The following is a 20603-nucleotide window of genomic DNA, read 5'->3' as shown; positions in this document are numbered from 1 at the left end:
TTTCTCGGAACTTAATTTGTTGAAATGCTTGAAAATTAAGGGTTATTACCATCGAGGTGATTGAATATACCGTAAAAATGATGGTGATAAACATTCCATTCTGTTGGCGTCAGCAACTCCTACTTTTTAATTAATAAAAATCATTTAATCAAACAAATAAATCTTCCTAGTTAATCGTTCTAATAGCTCTTTCCGGAAATTAAATTCTTATATCACATCCCTGTATGGAACGTGTCGTGAAAGACAATCGTGTAGCGGCACATGAGTTAGAGGACAATTCAAATCATGTTGTTGTTTTGCCTCGGAGTATCAAGATCGTTAGGATACACGTAATGTAAGAATAAATAAGCTCCGAGCAAAACAATATCGCCGCTACGTGCACCGTCGAACAAAGACGAATTTGAATTTTCCGATCGCGAGGAAATGAGTTACAGTCAGTTGTCGATCACTTATCATCGAATTATCAGCTATCTAATTACCGAGTCATTAGCGATCCTATTTTACGACTTATACACTGTCTCAGCGAATCGGTTAGTACGAGCGTATTTGCGAACACAATCTGTATACAACGGTTTCAACAACGAGCAATCTCGTCCATTAAACCTTAGCGACCAACCATCCTCTACACATAAACCTCTACAAACGTAACACCACTTCTTCTTCTGTCTGGTTATCTAATTAACAAAAGTTATTTATAAAATGCATCTGTTTTAAATGAAACAATGTCTAAGCTTAACGTTACGTTTTAGAAAATTGATTAATGAGTGTACATGAAAAGGATAGGTCATAATACTGAATAATATCTCTCGCGATATTCTTCGAGGTACGTCAGCGAGTCTAAAAACTACCCCCTTCTGGGGCCATTATTCGCAAGGGTAGTTCGTTTCCAACGGCCAACACGACGATTAATTAATTCATAGGGCAGTTACACGACGTATTTATACGACGTATTTATCTTGCACGGCTTTCACGGGACGCGAGACAGCGTATTTCGTGGCGCGCGCGTGAAACGAAAGGGGGTGGCTATCGAAATTCGTAGCAAGAAGCCGCTCGGCTTTGTGAGCATGGTTTCCGAAAGATCCGACTCCCCTCTCTGGTGGGGAGGTTAACATAACTCGACATAATAGTGAATTCTGTGTGATTGAACGACGTCATTTCGCGAGGACAATTGGCCGAATAAGCAGCTCGAACCGTTTAATGGTACCATTTGTATTCAAAACTGGCCGACTGCGCCGAACACAGTGAGAAATATTGCGCGTCATTCATTGCAAACGGCAATTAATATAACAACTATACCGTCGGTGTACTTACGTCCTATACTACACGACTGAACGCTTCTGCGCGTGATTTAATTCTACAAACGAAATTTTAGAAGCGAAGAAGAGAAAAAGATGAGAGACGGTGGAATTTTGTTGCGCTTTTAACTTGTCTAACCTGTCAAGTCCAAATGTTTTATGAAGCATTCAGCCATTTTTGACTTGACACTGTTTCGTTAATTTGTATGTAGATTTATATAAAGAATGCAAACTAGTTTCCTTAATTATTAATAATTCTTCTAGAAACTTCAGAAAATACGTGCGAAAATACGAAAATGTTTCTTTCTATAAATATTGTTTAAAAGTTGTACTTATACAACGTTTTAGTTGTAATTAATTACTATACGATTACTTTCTCTGTAAACCTTTGCTGTTTTGCTGTACATAATTTTACCACTTATTGTTGTTACTAATCGTGTAATATATCGTTTGAAAATACATATGCTTTAGAAATATAATACTTTCTATATTTTTTAAATATAATTATTTAATTAAAGTAAAATTAATTATTTAATAATTATTTAATTATTAATTCAATTATTTATTTAATTATTTAAAAACCTACATATGTATGTATACATATTTCAGGTTACTTTGATCCGCCTGTGGTACTGCTGCAAGATCTAATCTTCGCGGATTAAAACCGAGGTACATCACAATTTTTTAAAGATTTATTTATAAACGAAGTGCATGGTTAACGTTAAGAATATACAATTTTCTGCTTGATGAGAGATTGTGATCGAAAATGTTCCCTTCGTTCAAAGAGAATTTGTCTGTCACGAATCAAAGCTGTCACTTTGTTATAATTAATGAAGAAGCTCGGTTGAATGTTACACAAATAGTTCGCTAATTAATCGATCAATATACTTCAAACCCCACTCTCTCATCGCTGTCAGTGTAAACCCGCGAACAAAGAGAAAGTAGCAAACTGTGAAACTTTTCCATTAAAATACGGACGGGAGTTACAATATTCAATTTAAAAAAGATTTTACATTCCTTCGTTATTGAAAACGCATCAGTAATTTGCCATAATTATTAAACGTCGCTTAAAATATCTTTAAAAATCACCATCAAAAGACTACCTCAAAGGAACAGTCGAAGCCAAGTTAGAAGCGTCCATTAAGCGCCAAAGGGTTCAGAAAACGTCAGTCTTATTTACCCGGCTTGTTTCTGTGTAATTTGCAACCCATGGTTCTTCCTCCCCGTCCAGGAAGTTGCTGATGTACACACGTATAAACACGCGTACAGAAGGGGTGGTTCTTGCGTATAGTTCCGGCTCAGCGTCCCTCATATTGCAAGTATTATGCGAGGAAAACGTCCGGCCCGTGGGTTCCTTGCGTCCTCTCGCCAGTTTGCACGTATAAACGCGGCTTTTGTCCTCCGGTGGCCAGCCGAGTGTACCATGGAAATGGGCTTATTTCGCGTACGCGTGTGTACACACGGCCGCTGTACGTGTACGTACCGCTTCAGTCCACTAAATAAGCGGCCTGGGCTCATTCACGCGCGCGTTCTTCGCGAATGGTTCAATTCAAGCTGACGCGACTGTCCGGAGACCCAAACGGTACCACGTCCCCGAGCGCGAATATTTGCGGCTGGCCACGCAACAACGTTTGTACCCACCAATGGAGCCTTTCGTTAGATGGAAGGGACAGAATTCTGTTAGCGATAGTTACCGTTCGATAGATGAAGAAAACTTTCTCCTTTGAGGATTCAGAATGGTATCGATTGCGTACGATGGTTTAAGCGAGTTAACGCACGTTGCAGAGTTTGCTTGCGACTCGGAGTTTAACCAGCGAATCGTCGGTGAAGGACTAGAATAGCATAGTATTTTCGCGTAAGTTCAAATTAGTAGCTCAAATTGGATAAGGGACTGGTCACGTTATTTTCTTTTTTTTTTTTTTTTTTTATTTTTAGAGTTGCGCAGGTAGTTCGAATTAGATAAGGAAGAATTGGGAGATGGAGTGTTATGTTTTTTATTTTTGGTTTTTCAGAATCTGTAGATAGTCTAAATTAGATAAGGGCGAGTTGAGAGATAGAGTGTCGTGTTGTGTTTTTATTTTTGGTTTTTGGAGGTGGCTGGCTAGTTCGACCTAGATAAGGGAAAATGGAAGGACGGAGTATTACGTCGTTTTTTATTTTCCTCTTTGAAGATGAATCGATGAATTTTGTCAATGTCTTTCTTTATAGAAACGTTTTTCACATTCCGCTTAGCTGATAAATAATACAGTGAGTATTTTTCTTTGAATGTTTTATATATTTTCGTATATTACGCATAAAATATACGCTCTAAATTTGCCATAAATACACGACCTACCTATCGTCGGAAGTAATTCTCCTTACACTTTATTATACGCTTCAAAGAACACTAAAACTTTCCTGTACGATATTTATTCCTTCCTAGACAGTTTCCAATACCTCAGCTAATTATAATGCTCAGTGAATACATTATACGCTATAAACTACAAGAAGGAAGAATGTTAGAGAAGTAGAAGGCGAGAAGGGTTGGTTCGACCACCTAGATATTACGGCGCGGACCATTTGAAAACCGATAAACCGTAGGAGAAAATCGTCGTGGCCCGACATATCGTTTTTAACTTCCCTCCAACCCCTGTATTTCATCCCTCCTTTAGGTTTCGATCGGCAGTCGCGTGGAGGAAGGTAGCAAACCCTCGCAGGCAACGTCTATTTACCATAAAATAGAGTTTCCAGCTCTCCAGGTTGCGAGGTCTGCATCCCGCCATTTATTTCTTCCCCTCTTATCGGTTCATTCGCGATACGTAAGGGAAAATTCAAATCATCGTGCTGCTAGGCGTTGCCTCGACTTCGTGCGAGTTCGTTCGAACTGAAAATGTTCCGCGTTTTTTTTCTCGCCCTCTAACGACGTTCCTTTCTTTCAACCTTCTCGCTATTGTATATTTCCTGTATATATCGCACAATTTTTCTAACCTTCTATCATATAATCGAAATACATAAAATTATCGATATTTCTTTCAGTCGTTAATTTACTAAAAAAGGGAGAAACGAGATGTTCGAGAAAATGGCAAAGATATAACAATTCTAAAGTCGAATAAAGAGAAAGGAAATTAGATGACATAAAATTGACTGACAATGCACTAAGTTTGAAAGCTGTACCTCCGCGAAACACGAAGAATGTGACTTATTAAACTTTTCTCCTGCGATTTGCATATTGCCAACCCTTCTCACCTTCCCCTACGAACATCTCCGTAATCATCCAAATATGAAACCTAATTTCTTTCCCTCGAACCAGCTATAAAACGCGAATCTTCCCCCGAAGAATATAACTTCGCCGTTGTCGTTCTCGTCGTAAAAAGGACGAACGACGGGATAAATCTCACTTTATAAGGGATGTGCGCCGGGGCCACGTACGAGGAGTTAGCGTCACTTTCATCGGTTCCGGAGCAGCGATACACTCGGTGTCGCGCGTACAAACCGAATCCTGCGACGTCGTCGCACAGACATCTTTCGAAACTTGTGGAAACTTCACGATATCGGAAGCACCGCGACCTATCTTCTTACTCTATCTCCTTCCATCTCATGTTACGTAACGAAAACTCAAAGATCTCGTTGCTCGCGATTTTAGTATCGCTCCGAATTGCACGATTTCCACAAAACTCACGCCTTTTGGCACCGTGCGGTTTCCCGGCATTCGTTTTTATGCTTTTCGAAAATCGATTCTCGATCAAGATAAACTACCAGTCGTCGATCGCTCGTAATTCCGAATGCGACACGTGTGTGATACGACTCTTTGGAATATGACGCTGTAAATGATTCAAGAGCGTTGCCGGGATGTGCGGAATTAGAGGAGAAATTTAAATATTTAACGATTCCGAGTAAATATCGTATCATGAACAGGAATTCTTGCTGGTTAATTCAACTGGAATATTAATTTTATATTTGAATAAGAATTCCTAACGTTGAAGCAGCATTTTGAATAATGAAGACTTAGGATAATGGAAAGAATTAATCGTACGATACGTTCGAATTTTTCTGCTGTCTTGGATTAAATCATTGTATTTTAAAGATGGTCTTCGTGTAGAACTGCAATAAAAGAAATTTATGAAACTTGAAATCATATAATCTGGAACTTCTTGCACGATAATTTAATAGAAAGTAACATAAAAGTAGAAAGTAATAATATTAACGTACTTATAAGTTACAAGTTGCTTATAGACCTCTCTTCCACCAGTTCATGTCAACGAGGATAGTGAAATCACTTCTGGTCGCTAAAATTCGTTTGTAAAATTAACTTTCATTAGCTAATTCGTTATCAACATGTGAGAAAGTTTGTTAATGGTAATAGTTTGTAACTTTAACTGTACAATTATATTTGTCTCATTACCAAACTTGCTTGTTGCATGTACAAGAGAATGTATTAATATCAATGACTGGTAACTTGTAACTTGTATAACTTAGCTAGGAATATATTACTTCGATAAGACTATGACAGTAGAATGGATGTGTAAAGAACAGCCCGAAAGACACAAGATTCATACAGCGGAAAGTCAATCATCTTCTCCTTCAACTTTTCCTCAAAATATAGTACACCAATCAACTCGTATAACTGGAAAATCTTTTCACACCAGCAACTCCAATCTTCCATCAAGTTTCTTCACCATATCAAGCTCGTTTCGTTATGTAAGCCGTCGTAATAAAATCGTCGACGAAACGACACGAGTACTCGTGACATCTCACGCCAAACCGCAATGTCTTGGGTAGCCAGCGAATGGGAATAAATTTTATAGTCGAGCCGAATCGATCGAGTTCCTGCTGTTCGAAGGAGCTGGAAGTTATCGGGGCCAGAGCGATAGCTAGAAGCCACTTTCTCGTCTTTGTGTGGATTGCTAAAGGCTGCTATCCCTTTAATGGCGCGAAGACGAGTTAACTTTGTCCTGACGTCTTTCGCGACAAATATTTGCTCGACGATATTCATGCTCCTTCTTCGATCGCTCTTTTCTACCATGGCGATATTTCGTCGAACGATGTTCGCGAATTTGTCTGTTTTTATTTAACGAGCTACTCGTATACGAGTATACGCTTTTATGTTTTGGAGAATTTCTGAAAACAAGAAATTTAACAAATGATGGATAGACGTCAGGTATCACGTGAAAGTAACTAGGAGGTTAGGAGGGCTATCGCTGATGCGGCAACTACGAAAGCTGGATTGCGGTAACGTTACAACTTTTGCTAACTGAATTACCGCGAAGCGCTAACTTGCGGGACGAGGTTGTTTCAGTGCAGCGAATTTAGCGTCGAGTCTTCAGCACTTACGACAAAAACTTAACTCCAACTATTTTATATATTTATTTACGTAGTGCAACTGGAGACTTTCGCCGTCTCTCGTTACAGTTATATTAGAAGAAGTTAAGTAACTTGATTCTAACGACAAAGACTCTTCGTATTTACTATATTTTTCTATATTATTGCTATATATATAACATAATATAATATACGTGTTACTCGTATATATCGAACGATCTTTAATTAATTTATTTTTTAAATTTAACACACACGTTCATGAGACGTATATGTCATACTTGAAAATTTGTTTATTTTACTTATCGATCTTTATCAATCCAGGTTACGATATCATCTGGCAAAATAAATCTCTTATAACTAGACTACGGAAATTTATGCAAACTTAAAAAAAGAAAAAAATAGCCCCTCATCGAATGCTATTTGCCAAATATTACAACGAATATTGTACTTTGAATATTTTATATATTTTTAGACACCTTTATGTAATTTAACCTCTTAACGTGCTAATATCTCTCCGATTTACTGTTTCCTACAACGAAAGGCAACTACCACTAATTTACCAGTAGCGAACTAAAGAAAATTTTGTTCGTTACTGGACTAACTACCTCTTTATCAGCATGGAACGTGAACGTAGCGCGAACGAGACAAAGGGGGTGCGGAAACGGCGTTTAATTCTCGGTAGAAGCGCGCGTAACTCTTCTGTGCAAACACGTCGACGCGACGCGTAGCGATCAGCTAAACAGAAACGGATGCCCAATATACGGCAACGGTTGTTGTACGTGAACTGGGGTGCATCGTTTCTTCGATGTTCCTCGGAGGGAAGAATACGTATATTCGGTCACGTACGAGGTGAGGGTCGGAATGGGTCGCGTGAAATTCACGATCGACTACGAGACACGTTGTTTATTCGAGGAAAATGTCCTGCTACCTTTTTCATGCCGTTTGCGTATGTGGATAAACAACGATAGAACTACATGGAACGAGCGTCGTATAGCGGTCATTGGCGCATTGACTCGCGAGGAAATTGTCGGCAGTTGTTAATCTTTCGCTGAATCGAGGAAGAGACACCGAACTGGCAAGAGAGAGAAATTAGAGAGAAATTGTAAAAAAAAAAGTCACAGTATCATCCGTCTTCCCTTAGTGGTGGACGATAGAGTCGCATCGTAATGAACCAGTGGTTACCTTTCTGTTTTAATACGGAGGAGCGAGAATTATATTCTTCGCGTCATATTACGCTGTCTTCAACGTTGCTGGTAAGATGAATGTATGGGTTGGCCCTGTTTCATGAATGGTAAAAGCTACTTTAACGACGAGTTCAGTAGCTGGAGGATAGTCGAGGAGTTACGTTAATTCTTTAGCAACCAACCGAGATGAAGCTGTAAACGTTTATAATAAGAATCATCCTAAGAATAACTTCATTTTCGCGAAAGTCGTGGATTATTCTGAGATCTTAAATGCCGTGCATAATTCATACTGTAATGAAAGTAGTTACACGAAGTGTTGTCGCTCGGTCTCCTTAGATCAATATCTTACGTTACCAAGCCTATGAATATTTCTGTCAAAAGCTCTTTGTCTTTAATATTTACATTGTTTTAATTTCTTTATCTTTTCATATTGCTTCGTTCAGCTTCTATTTTTTCTGCAACAGCTCGCTGGCTTCGAAGATATACTGCTTGAAAACTGTACTTTCAGATTCTCGAATAAAAGATGATTTATTCCGTGAGCAAATTTTCTATAAACTTCCTTCTGGCTCTGCATGCAACTGGTCATATTGGCGCGTGGACTGCATACTACTAACTCAAGGTTCATAATTTCAAAATATCAATGGTATATGATCGGTCAGGAAGTTCAGGTACAAAAGATACTAGAAATTTCCAATCTCGTAAGAAACTGGAAAATTGATTTCCGCCTCGAGAAAACTCGTAGTAAATTAAATTTGTGGCTTTAGATTCTTTTTATTTTCAATTCAAATATTCTCCGCCTCCTGTTTTGAAGAAATCCGAAGAACAGTGTAATAGATATCGATTAAGGGAATTTATAAATTTCAATTTCGTTTAAAAGGCCTCCAGACTAGTGTATATATTTTTCTAAAAATTCGAAATCTCATCGAAACCTTGTTCAGAATACTTTACGATTCCATGTTTCTCGGTTTAATACAGAGAAGTCAGTCTGAGGGTGAAATGTAAATGCGAATACCGGCAAGTGTAGATTGAAAGGTTCTCTCCAGCATATCTTTGCTAAGGTTTCCGGAGGGCAAGGATTCATCTTACGTGCGATTTACCCTGCATCGACCCTTCCGGCTGTTCCATATCCGTTTAGCCAAGGTCTGACCCTTCTCGTAATATCGTCCCCATTTCCAAGAAAAAAGGGTTCGGTTCTTTTTTATATTGCCCACGTGTGCCAAAGAAACGGCCTGAAAATGATACACGTGTGCAATATGTGCAAGAAATTTCATCAATGATCCTTCCCTCTCCGATAATACAATTTCTATATGTACATACGTATATTTCCAAAAAATCCGATGAAAGCTGTTAATACTTTTAGAATAATTGATTATACAAGAAACTGTATAAATTCACACGTCTCTATTGAATGGAAATATCGATGAATTTCCCTCTATCGAATTTCAAATTTCGCGGAAATAAATTCCAGTTTATTCGTTGGAAGCCATATTTCATCGTACGTATTTTTCCTCCTTTTTTTTCTATTTTGATAAAACCAGTTGGTACACACTATACTATATAAATGTACCGATACTGTGAAAATAAAGTAAAAACATAAAAAAGATAACCGTCTCTCCCTTTCCGTGGGGGAAAAAAATACGTCGGCTCCACCCATCCCACATAAAACCATGTACCATCGGGACGACAATGCGAAACCAAGTCTACAATTAAACCGAGTAAAATCTCGTTTCAACGATGGAACTCAGAAACAGGATACATCTCGGGAATAGCAATTTGGAAAGTTCGTTTTGAAGAAAATAGCTCGTTAAGGGGATCGTGATAAGAATATCGAGAATCGTGGTTATGTATCGCGACGTCTCGTCGGCGTTTCCACGACTATTTAGATATTCTACGGTGGCTGCCGGTGACAAAAGCGTCGCTCGATGGGAATTCAGCATACTTTCGTCGTATGGCGAGGTAAAAACAGCCGCGGGAACAGGTTCGAAGGCGGATAAGCCGCTAGGTGTCCACCTGTTCTACCACTTGCGTTTTAAACTATAGCTTCGTTAGGTAGGTTGCTTTGTATTTTGAATAACAATAAGGAGATTGTGGATTTTTATACGTTTGTAGGAAATTTATAGATGCAAACATGCGCAGAATGCATATGGAGACTAGAGAACATGATAAAGTAAAATGTGCATATGAGGTTGATTTTTATACGTATTGGTTTATTAAAGAGACGAGTGAAGAATTCGTAATTATCAGTTGTATTAAAATCACTTTAAGTACAAGTACAGAGATAGCATATACCGGTCGTAATCGTCGCACGCTCAACGCTACTGTTCAACTGTACGCTCGCTATTCGACTAACTGACTCGCTATAATCACTCGTTATAGTGACTATACTAAAGAGCACGTTCGTCTATTTGTATCGACCGGTGGTATTATAAAAAGTTCAAATGTAACTCCGGTTGACGATTACAAATAGCGGCGATAATATTTTGTCCGCAGTTCGTTTACCTTTGAACCTAGCAAACCAAAACAACGTTGGTATTCCAAGGCACAATAATGTGAGCCTCTCCTGATTCAAATCTTCCGTTGACTCATGTGCCGCTACACATATTTATGCAAATTCATATTTTTACGCAGCTAAGTTAATGGAACTCGAGCAGAAATTTGTGTCGTGTACTAAATATGTATTTAGTAATGAATATTCTACGATAAGTCAGTACAAATTCGTCAGTTTAACAAATATTTTAATCTAATATTACGAAGTGTGTTAGAAAATATTGAATACCTCTTTCGACGCTATTTAATCTTTTCGTAAAACATTTTCCTCTACGAAGAACTATTTCACTCAAAATACTCGCCCGACTTAAATGACTCGACCTGTACAGACTCGTGTTCTCCATCATTTCTAAAATTCCAGAAATCCCCGGCATTCTAAAATCACCTAATCAAAACTGAAACTCTAATCACAGGATTATTCCAAAGATTAGAGTATCCGTGCTTACAACTTGCCCATTCTCGACCCTGGACCGTAAACTACCATCTCGAGGAATATTCCGGCTATCGAAATAAGCTTCAAATATTCCACGACTTAACAATGTCCATGCAACATGTCCATTAGGAACAAGAACCGTGCGCGATAACAGGCGAATCGTGGCTGCTTTAAATAGGAAAACAGCGTGGAAGCCGGCGGCTTGGGCAAGTTGGACGGTGGCTGCTTAAGGATAAACTGTTTTACTTGGCGCCCGGAAGCGTAACAACGCAACCCCTCCACCCACGAAATACGTAGTAAGTAGCTTAGTCGTGTTTACGCTCCCGATTCAACTTTATCCTGAATCCGCGAGTATTTAGCGACCATACACGGCCGCCTATACATATAATAGCATCGCTTCGACTTCAAACTATTTCGCTTTACAATCAAAATTTTGCCTGGGATCTCTCTCGTTTCTACCATCTCCCTATCCGCTGTTCAGGCGTTGTAAATGCAATCTCGTGTTCCACTAGTTCGTTATGAGACGATCTCGACTAGCGGAAATTTAGTTTTACGTAATGACGAAATTGCGAGTGCCATGGTTATGATACTATCGCTATCATATGATATATCGCTAATCAGTGTACGGTATCGAAATACGGAATACGATCGAAATTCCAGGATGTGGACGAATCCAATTTTGTTTGTTATTCGAGTGACAAGTAGTAATACTCTCCTTGGTTACAGCAACCTAGAATTTTTGTTATTCTTGATAGAGACGAGCTGAAATATTCGTGAGGTGGATTATTATACGCGTCGGTTTATTAAAGAGACGAGTGATAAAGTTGTAATAGTCAGTGTATATTAAAATCACTTTAAATACAAGTACAGAGATAGTGTATGCTGGTAGTAATGGTCGCTCGCTCAATGCTACTGTTCAACTCTACGTTCGCTATTCGACTCTATGGCTCGCTATAAAGATTCGCTATAATGATTCGCTATACTGGTTCGTTATACTGACTCGCTATACTGACTATCCTAGAGAGCACGTTCGTCTATTTGTATCTACCGATGGTATTATAAAAAGTTCAAATGTAACTCCAGTTGACGACTACAAATAGCGGCGATAATATTTTGTCCGGAGTTCGTTTACCTTTGAACCTAGCAAACCAAAACAACATTGACGCTCCAAAGCACAACAATATGAGTCTCTTCCGATTCGAGTCTTCCGTTGACTCGTGTGTCACTACATTTGAAACTCTTTCTGTACTGTTATGTTTTAAGTAAAATTATACAGAATAAAATAACGAGGAAAAATTGGCACGAAGAAAATGTTAGAACTTCGGTCTTTTTGCTTATAACAATTTAACTCGGATCATTCTAAAACCAACAGCAATCTACTTTTCTTTAGAAAATTTGATAATCTTTTTCTAATTAATATACGTGTTGATAGAACGGTGGAACATCAGAAGTGATCGGAATGGACACAGGTTGCTCTGTTTTCCAACATTACTCTTTTCCAGCAATGCGGCGTTTTGATGGGTGCAGCGGTGTTCAGGTGCTCAGTCGAAGAATTACGATCAAATATAAGAGTGAAGTTTCCGTCCTCACAAGCGTCACGTGTTGCAGCGTAACAGTAACTTTAACATATCTCAAATTGCGTGACTAAGTAGAGTACCACGATAGTTGAGCGAAGTGGCAAGTAACAAAATGGTAGAAGTTTATATAGTATAATGACTAGGAGAAAGTTTAAATTTCGTAAGCGCAATTGTCACTGCAGAGGGAAAGGGGTATAATAGGGCGAATTTTGTAAATCGCATATTCCGAACTTTGGACTACGATCTCCGAAGTTTTACAAATCTAATCGTGTTCTTGTTCCTGTAAACGAATTTGATAATCTAAAAAATAAAAGATCTCTTAACATAACGTTCCAATTAGAATAAATTTGCATAAACATCCGCGATCTAAAGTGAACTCTATTGCTATTCATTCTAACATAGCCAATATATCCATCGTGCAATCTTACAAGTCCTGAATCGATAAAACTTAACAGTAACACGTGTATCCACATATATACATATGTATATATCTGTATTGGTTTCCTTATAGGATTACAATGTCTCGCTTCTACACATACATATCACACACGATACTCAATGCGATATAACAAAATGCAATAAAATACACCTTAAATAAATATCACATACATGCAGACTGTAAATCCATCTAAGAAAAGGCAGGATATCTTAAAGATGATGGGAAAAACGGAACAACGATGGAAAAATCAGTGAAACACACACAGAGAAAGAGGAAGAGAAGGCTCTCGAGCAAGTCAATTCCCTTGGCGGAACAAAGCGGATCGATGCTCGAATAATCCGGTAGCGGGGAACCGGTGGCGCGAGCGTGTACATCCAATAAAAGAGGTTACTCATTCTCGCATCGAGTCGCATCAGCCACTTCGATATTGGGAAAATGCCACTCTTCGTAGGAGCGGCCGCACGCGCTCGCACGAAACACGACCGTGCTGCTTGCGATTCAGCTAGCGAGCACGTATTGCCATCGCGCGCTTGTCCGTGGAAAGGGCGACGCGTGTATGCATCAGATGCATCGTACGTTCACCCCTTTCCGTCTCGATATCCCCGTATTGCCAACACCTCTCGATATTCCTCCTCGCGACAGTATGAACGATTCTTCGCTCTGATACCAACGGAGATCTGCGATCTCTTAAACACCTTCGGCATCTTAAATCATTGAAAGCCAACTTCGCGTTAACGGAATATTTCCTTTGAAACCTCTTTTCTCAATTGACCTATATTATCGAATTTTATGTTTTATTAATCTTATTAATTGTAGCTGTGACTACGAATTTCCACGATACGCTTAATATTCTCTTTGTTTCGTTATTTCTTACATACGGATTTTACGATCGCGTAATGAAATTTTAAGAATTGTGTGTAAAATATTTATGCAATCATTTCCTCGCCGCTATTTCTTACACTTCGATTCTACGATTGTGCTAGAGATAAAAAGTCTGAAGTATTCGTAATCTTACGGTAAATTATTGCTTTGTTTTATAGTGGGTTAAACATTTTGCTCCCTTGTTGAAATGAAAGTGTGCTAGAATTTTTACATGATCAGTTTACATGTACATGGAGCTTGCCTCAAATTTTTGCAACAGACATCGTCTGTTTTACCTGGATAAAAGTAATTCCAGCGGTGTATCGTTAATCTTTGTCGTTTCTACTCAGATATGAAATTATGGGAATTTTCTTTTTTTCTATTTCTTTCCTTTTTAAGCAAAACGGGACTGATGAATTTGTTCCCATGGAATCACCAATTTTTTGTTATTTGTAAATCGATAGAATTAATCTCGCTAGTACATTCTTGTTTCTCTATCCATTCTGTCGAAAAACAGAATTATAAAATTTTCCGCCGATTTTACAAAAGAAATGAATTTTCTCTCTCTCTCTCTCTCTCTCTCTCCCCCCTTTTGTAGCTCGAACCGTGATATACGGAATTTTCGTTGGATTAGCAAACGGATTTTGTCAGTTTTAATTTGGTTAGATTAAACCGGACTGGTGTATCTTGATCCCTTCTCGGTGGCTGCCAAAGAAAGCTGAAAAAAGAGTACAACGAACTGTTTTAATTGAACTGTTGCGCCATGAATTTTTTGCGGAATTAACGAACGAAATTCGTCGGTTCTAATTTATCCGTGTATTTTCTGCTCTTTAGATACACTGGCTTCCAATATAAAATAACGAACGTTTCAAACCCCGTGTCTTTCTCACCTTTCGAATATATAGCTCTCTCCGAGCCGATGTAAAACTTCAGATACAAGATATTAGGATGAATATATTCATCTAGAATAAATATATTCCATGGTTAACAAAATACATATGAAAAATGTCAGCTAAATGTAAAATATCTTTTCGAACACTGGTTTTCAGTCATTCGAAAACACATTCTGAGTTAGAGTTATAAAAAAAAGTTATTAAAGCAGTTATTAAGCACAGCCTTTCGTTGGGAAAGAAATCCTTTTTTCATCGGGAATTATAATAAAGAAAAGAATTTCTGTTGAATCTAGATCAATTTTAATAGAACAAACACACACATATATATACGAACGTTACATCCTTTTTTAGATCATCATCATTTCTTTAATTCACTTTCCAATTAATGATCATTAAATCTCAGAATCGAACTCAAACTCTATTCTCTTCTACTACTTCCATTAATTTCTACTAAAAAAATGCACACATACACAGGCATCTCCTTCATAAAAATACTCTCCTTTTAAATCTATTCTCAGGTAATAGAAAAAATTCCAAGAGAAAGAGAAGTCGTTCATTCTTCATTGAATTAACATAAGCAAACTAACCACTACCAAATCCAATCTAATTCAAACAAAAAATCACAACCAAAAACTCACAAACACTAAACCCTTTCATCCGTCCACCGAACTGAGGCAAACTGAACACATAACGATCAACTTACCAATCGAAAGAATCCGCTTGCATCACTAATTCTCGGTTCACTGATCCCAATGCGTTAAGGAGCGTTCACACCATCGATATTGTTGTCGATATTATCGTCATTATTTGAGGCTCGCAACATTGTATTGACAATTTATATATGTCTGTATTGATCGTCTAGGAGGCCCCTTACGGACTACAATGCTAAGAATTTTAAATATTGACAATAATGTCGATTGTCTGACCGCTCCTTTAGTCATCGTCCATCGATGCTTATTCGTTCCTCCCTTCCAACTTTTCTCCTTCTACCAATTCCTTTCTCTAATCCCCTCTCCTTTCGTTCACGTGGATTTAGCCTCGCACGAACCGCTTCTGCAATAGCGGAACTACCTATATGTGTCCGGTAGTCGTTCCATCGAGTAGAGACAAGGAAACAGGGTAAATTTCGGTGTGGTAGAAAGAGAGTAAACGGGTGGTGTAAGCGAGGAAGGGGTCAGGGTGACTATAACAGCTTGTACAACGTAGCCTACCCGCGCGAATTAACCGGGATGCAGCTGCAAACTGCACGCCCACACTGGTCGTTTTAGCTACCGGTGGCGCGAGTGACCCGATGGAAAGGCGAGGAACACGGGGGAAGACTCGGAGAGCGATCAAGGCCGACCGATAGAGTGAAAACGGTGCCGCGCGTATTATTTCTCCTGCAGTGGATGCGTGGGCGGTGCCAGTCCAACGGAGAAAATTTATTCCGCGAAAGAATTGCGACAGCTCACGCTGCAAGGCAAAGCGATACGCTTACGCGTTGGCGTCGCTTTCTTTTGAGCTCGGGCGCCTCTCGGCGGCATTTTTTCGCCAGCGAATTCAATGGCCGCCGAGCCGTTATTTATGCCTGACCGAGCGATCGGCTTTAAATTTAACCGCGGATACAGAGACCGATCACGTGTATACCCCACCCGATCTCTAACGAATCTCGTTTCAACCTGGAACGAGTTATGGCAGCTTTAGGCGAGGATACGAATGTTTCGACCCGGCGATGATTGGATTTCTCCGGCGTGATTAGGACCGTTTGATTAGGATTTATGGAGATTCCGGGCCTCGTGTTCTTTGGGGAGATACGGCCAGGTTTGGCAATGAGTTATTACGAGATGTAATTTTCCCATTGATAAATATTAGGTGGTTTACGAGGGGCGTGAAATAGTTGAAATTGTATCATATCGAAGGTTTATGAGTTTGATAATTTTAACGCGTTACGTAATCTTTGCCTTCAGACCTTCAGGTGTTAAGCGTAAATTAATATTACGAATACATTTGAAGGTGATTTAATCTCTTGAGAGAAGAATCTTCCAGTTGTTTCATACGATATGATAGAATTCATATTTTGCTAGAGTAAAATTGTACGTGGAGAGAGATTAAATTTAATATACAGGCGTAAAAATATATACGGAAGAAGGAAAAAATAAACCATCCTCTGCGTTGTTGCAACAGTTTATTGTCTCTTATCCTCTTATCGTATTCATCCGAACTTGGTTGAAATTAAAACAATTACGCTAAGAATAATCCATAAGTAGATAAACTCACGGTTCCTCGTTGCAGTTTAAGCCGATGAAAATAAAGTTGTAGCTGATAAATGATTGATAGCAGTTGATGATCGTCCATTATTACGCTAGATCGGATTTCGCAATAATAAGGCTGGTAATTGGACGAGATTATAATAAGGCACGGGATGCTGGGTCGTGCGTTTGGAGTTGGTTGACCAGAAATTCGGCAAGTAAGTTATCGACTCATAGATAATCGCGCGGACGCAGCCCGCATACCAAATCGTTCCACGGACCTACCCTCCGGCTCGTTCTGGACATTCCTTATCGTTCTCACGTCCGTTGCAAATTCCGCTGTTACGAGAAACCACCGACCAGCCTCGCAATTTCATCGTAGTCGTGTATCGTGCCGCTTTAATCCGAAAGGAAAATCACGAAAATATCGTGGTGGACCCTTCCAAGTTAACTTCGTGCATGATCGAAACTTTCTCAGCATAACCTTCTTCGTCTGCTGAATTTACGATATCGTGTTTGAATTACGATACGATGTTTGAAGAATGATTTTGGCATTCGATAAGAGGCATTGAATTTAAGAATCATGACCCATTAAATTAGTGAATTATATCTCGTGCCTCGTGGAAATAGTCTGTTCCAATTTTTCGTTTAAACGTTCCGTTTAAAAACCAAACAAATATTTTCTTTTCACCATCAAACTTAATCGAACAAATTTCAATTACAAATGTCCACCGCGAGTTTAAAATCAATACGAACCATAATTTGTCTGAGGCTACATATATTCTCAACCCATTGATATTCTTTTTGGTTATCATAATTCTCAAAGCGGCGGATTTTCTTTCAAAGATAAAAAGGAAAAGATCCAATTCTGTCGTAGAACCGAAAAATCCCCCATCCCCGAACGTAGTGTATCATTCGAGAAGAGTCACTTGCACAGCGAGAACCATCTCGCAGGAAATTCACGAGGCGGCAAAGGCGGATGATGAAAAACGTCCTGCCAGAAATATTCGACGAGTCAGCGGAAGAGTCGACGTCTGCGTCGGCCACGAGGGCGTAGAAGAGACACGTTTCTCACGTGTTCGCCTCGGAGCGTCCGGAGAAATGTGTCTCGCGAAATTCCACGGTTCGTCCTCGATGGAGACCCGTTTTCCCCTACCCTGTCAAGATATCGATCCCCCCTGGAGGGGGCCACCAGAAGTATTCTCGAGTTCGCCAGCCCGCGGGGACTTTCTCAAGAGCCTTTCGAAGTCGAAGGGAAGCGCCACGGATCGGCCGAAACGCGGCAAGGAATAGTTTGCTCCAGGCTTACACGTTAGTTCCTGCCACGGTTTCCATATTTTTATCTTGCGGTTTTTTTCAACCGAATCAATTTGTACGAGTCAATATTATCAGCGAAATTGTATCAGCCACTCGTTACAAGTTACCGATATTAATAAACATGCTCGCAGAATATTAACGATTTTGCCAAAGAAACAAATAAACTTTTATAAGCAAACTTTACGAATTACAATATCGTAGAAAAGAGCTCTATAGTGTGCAACTTGTAACTTGTCAATTTATTAATATTGTCAATATGTAAATTATTCAAGGGCCCGGGGATCTTTAATAAGAAAATCGAACGATGAGGTAGAGGGGACATCCTTGCAGTGAAGAGAAGTCGAGTTTCCAGGCCACGATAATGTTTTTGTCAGACTTAAACGAGGATCGTTTTCGTCCGACAATGAGGAAAGGCGAGACGGTCGTTAGAAAAGTGAACTCTCTAATTACCGGTGAAATTGGTATCGACGGCGCCGATTACCACCGGAGGACAAAGGGACCGCGAAGTGACGCCCTTTGTTCCGGCGAGTCCCCATTCAACACATTCAGGCCAGCCTCGACTCGCGATCCGTTTTCCCATTAGGGGTAGCGCTGCTGTAATACCCAATGAGCACCCACCAATGGCAGCAGACTGTGTCCATGGAAATAAACCGTCCTCTTTTGCCTACTGCTATAAATCCAATGGAAAAAATTATCGAGACTACAGAGAATTTCTGCGTAGAGTCGTCCGTCAGATGCATTTGTCCATCTGATCTTAAAATTTAGCCAATCGACGAAGAAGAAGCGACTCCGTTTCGTAGATTTCTCTTCGAGCTGATGGATTTGTTTCGAGGATTCGTGAAAAATAAAGAGAAGATAAAAAGTTGAACGAAGATACTTTGGTTGATTTTTAAGTTTCGCTAACTAAAAGCCGGACACCCTGTACATTCGAAAGATCCTTCGAGTTTCTTTCCCGCTACACTGTGGATGAATTAGAAATGTATCAGACGATGCGATTTTCTCGTTTCTCGATTGTGATATGATATTTGTAAAAAAGATCAGTTTTATCCAGCAATAAATAAATTACAATAATTAAAGGTTAATCTAAAAACAAGTAAAAGCTATCCTATAACATTTGGAATCGCTTGCTATCCCTGCGACGATTATACCAAAGCCCCAGAAAATTTTGTTATTATTTCGAAATTAATATCACAAATGGCAACAGTATTGTCCTTTATTTCCATAAATGTTTGAATAAAATTTCCATGATGATAGAACCCTCGACTACCTTTCTTTTGATCTCTCTGTATTTCTAGACCGCGCAACAATTTCAAAGTTTAGGCCGCTAGTGCAGAATTATATTTGTACATTGAACAGTGCCGTTATAGCGGCAAACACGGATCACTTGGTCGCTGACAAAGACATCGTTTCCGAATCCCATCGGCATTGGAGACAGTTGTAATTTAATATATCGGGAATCGACGGATATTCGCAGCACGATTCGAAATCGGTGGAACGTCCGAGAGAAATTACGACGACGCGGCACGTCGCGACGGACTCGCACGTCCACCGTTTATACGTCGGTCCGTGTTCGGATTAATTTAATGAACCGCGATGTTTGCACGCGTCTCTACGTGCGTTTAATGTCGATCCCAGCTGAAGTCGATGCCACGACAATGGTATCGGTTATATTCGCTGATAAAATCGTTTTGCATTGAATCGTATCCTTCGTTTACAAAAAGATATATTACATATTAAGCAAGTAGAGATACGAATTTTGATTTTCACTTCATCAAAAGTTATTTTCATCTGTCTGTTCCATCGTACCAGATTTGTGGTAATTACGGAATAATTTTATGCAAATATTTATTAAATGTTTTATAACAACTTTCATGTCAGGATTATCGTTTCAAGTTTCAACTCGTATAAGAAAATCATCACGACTATTCTGATTATTCGCATCGATCAGTAAGGGAGTTTTTATGTTTTTATTATAAATCTTTATATCGTTATGTATTTTTATATCGCTATGCGTATTTTATAGTAAATGTTTCTCTTTCTAACGTGACTGATAATCAACGATAGAACAAGAACGGCTGGTATCGTCTCGTCAAACTGAAACCCGGACGAACAACGATGCACACTAAATACTAAAAATTTCTTGGATGGAATTTACAACGCCCTTTTAATGGAAGTTTGAAAATTTCTAACGTTGGGTGATAAAAAAGAAAGAGTAGAAATACGTCGCATAAAAAAAATTGCTGTAACTCGTGACGAAGCGAAAGAGGAATGTTTGCAGGAATTTCATCTTTTTGTTGTTTCGCGTTGAATGCATCGCGTACGTTGATTTATAAAATATAGATTATCCAGTGGCCGATCGCACGTGCGTCGACTCGATGAATCATCTCACAGGTGTCTCGATGGCTTTTCGTATCGATCCGGATGTGTCCGCAATGAATTTTAGTTTACCACGGTTCAGTGCAAATGCAAATTTACCATGCTATTAAGGTCCGATCTTTTAATTCGAATATCACCGAATCTACATTTTCATA

General features: G+C 39.2%; 1 protein-coding gene across 2 annotated transcripts in view; it reads left to right on the top strand.

Moving 5' to 3' along the window:
- The window catches only part of LOC117232311 (bifunctional heparan sulfate N-deacetylase/N-sulfotransferase), a 368371-nt gene that overhangs the window by 169374 nt on the left and 178394 nt on the right, over positions 1-20603 (top strand). The window contains exon 4 of one of the 2 annotated variants that reach the window (XM_033491638.1): positions 1905-1964. The exons of the other annotated variant lie outside the window; for it this stretch is intronic. The gene's annotated coding sequence lies outside the window, so the exon portion shown is untranslated. The remainder of the gene's footprint in view (positions 1-1904; positions 1965-20603) is intronic. 2 annotated transcript variants of the gene reach the window in all.

The sequence above is a fragment of the Bombus vosnesenskii genome, unplaced genomic scaffold (assembly GCF_011952255.1).
Source record: "Bombus vosnesenskii isolate JDL3184/JDL3185 unplaced genomic scaffold, Bvos_JDL3184-5_v1.1 scf7180000013285, whole genome shotgun sequence".
Classification (NCBI taxonomy): Eukaryota; Metazoa; Arthropoda; class Insecta; order Hymenoptera; family Apidae; genus Bombus; species Bombus vosnesenskii.
This window is presented reverse-complemented; position numbering and strand designations above follow the sequence as displayed.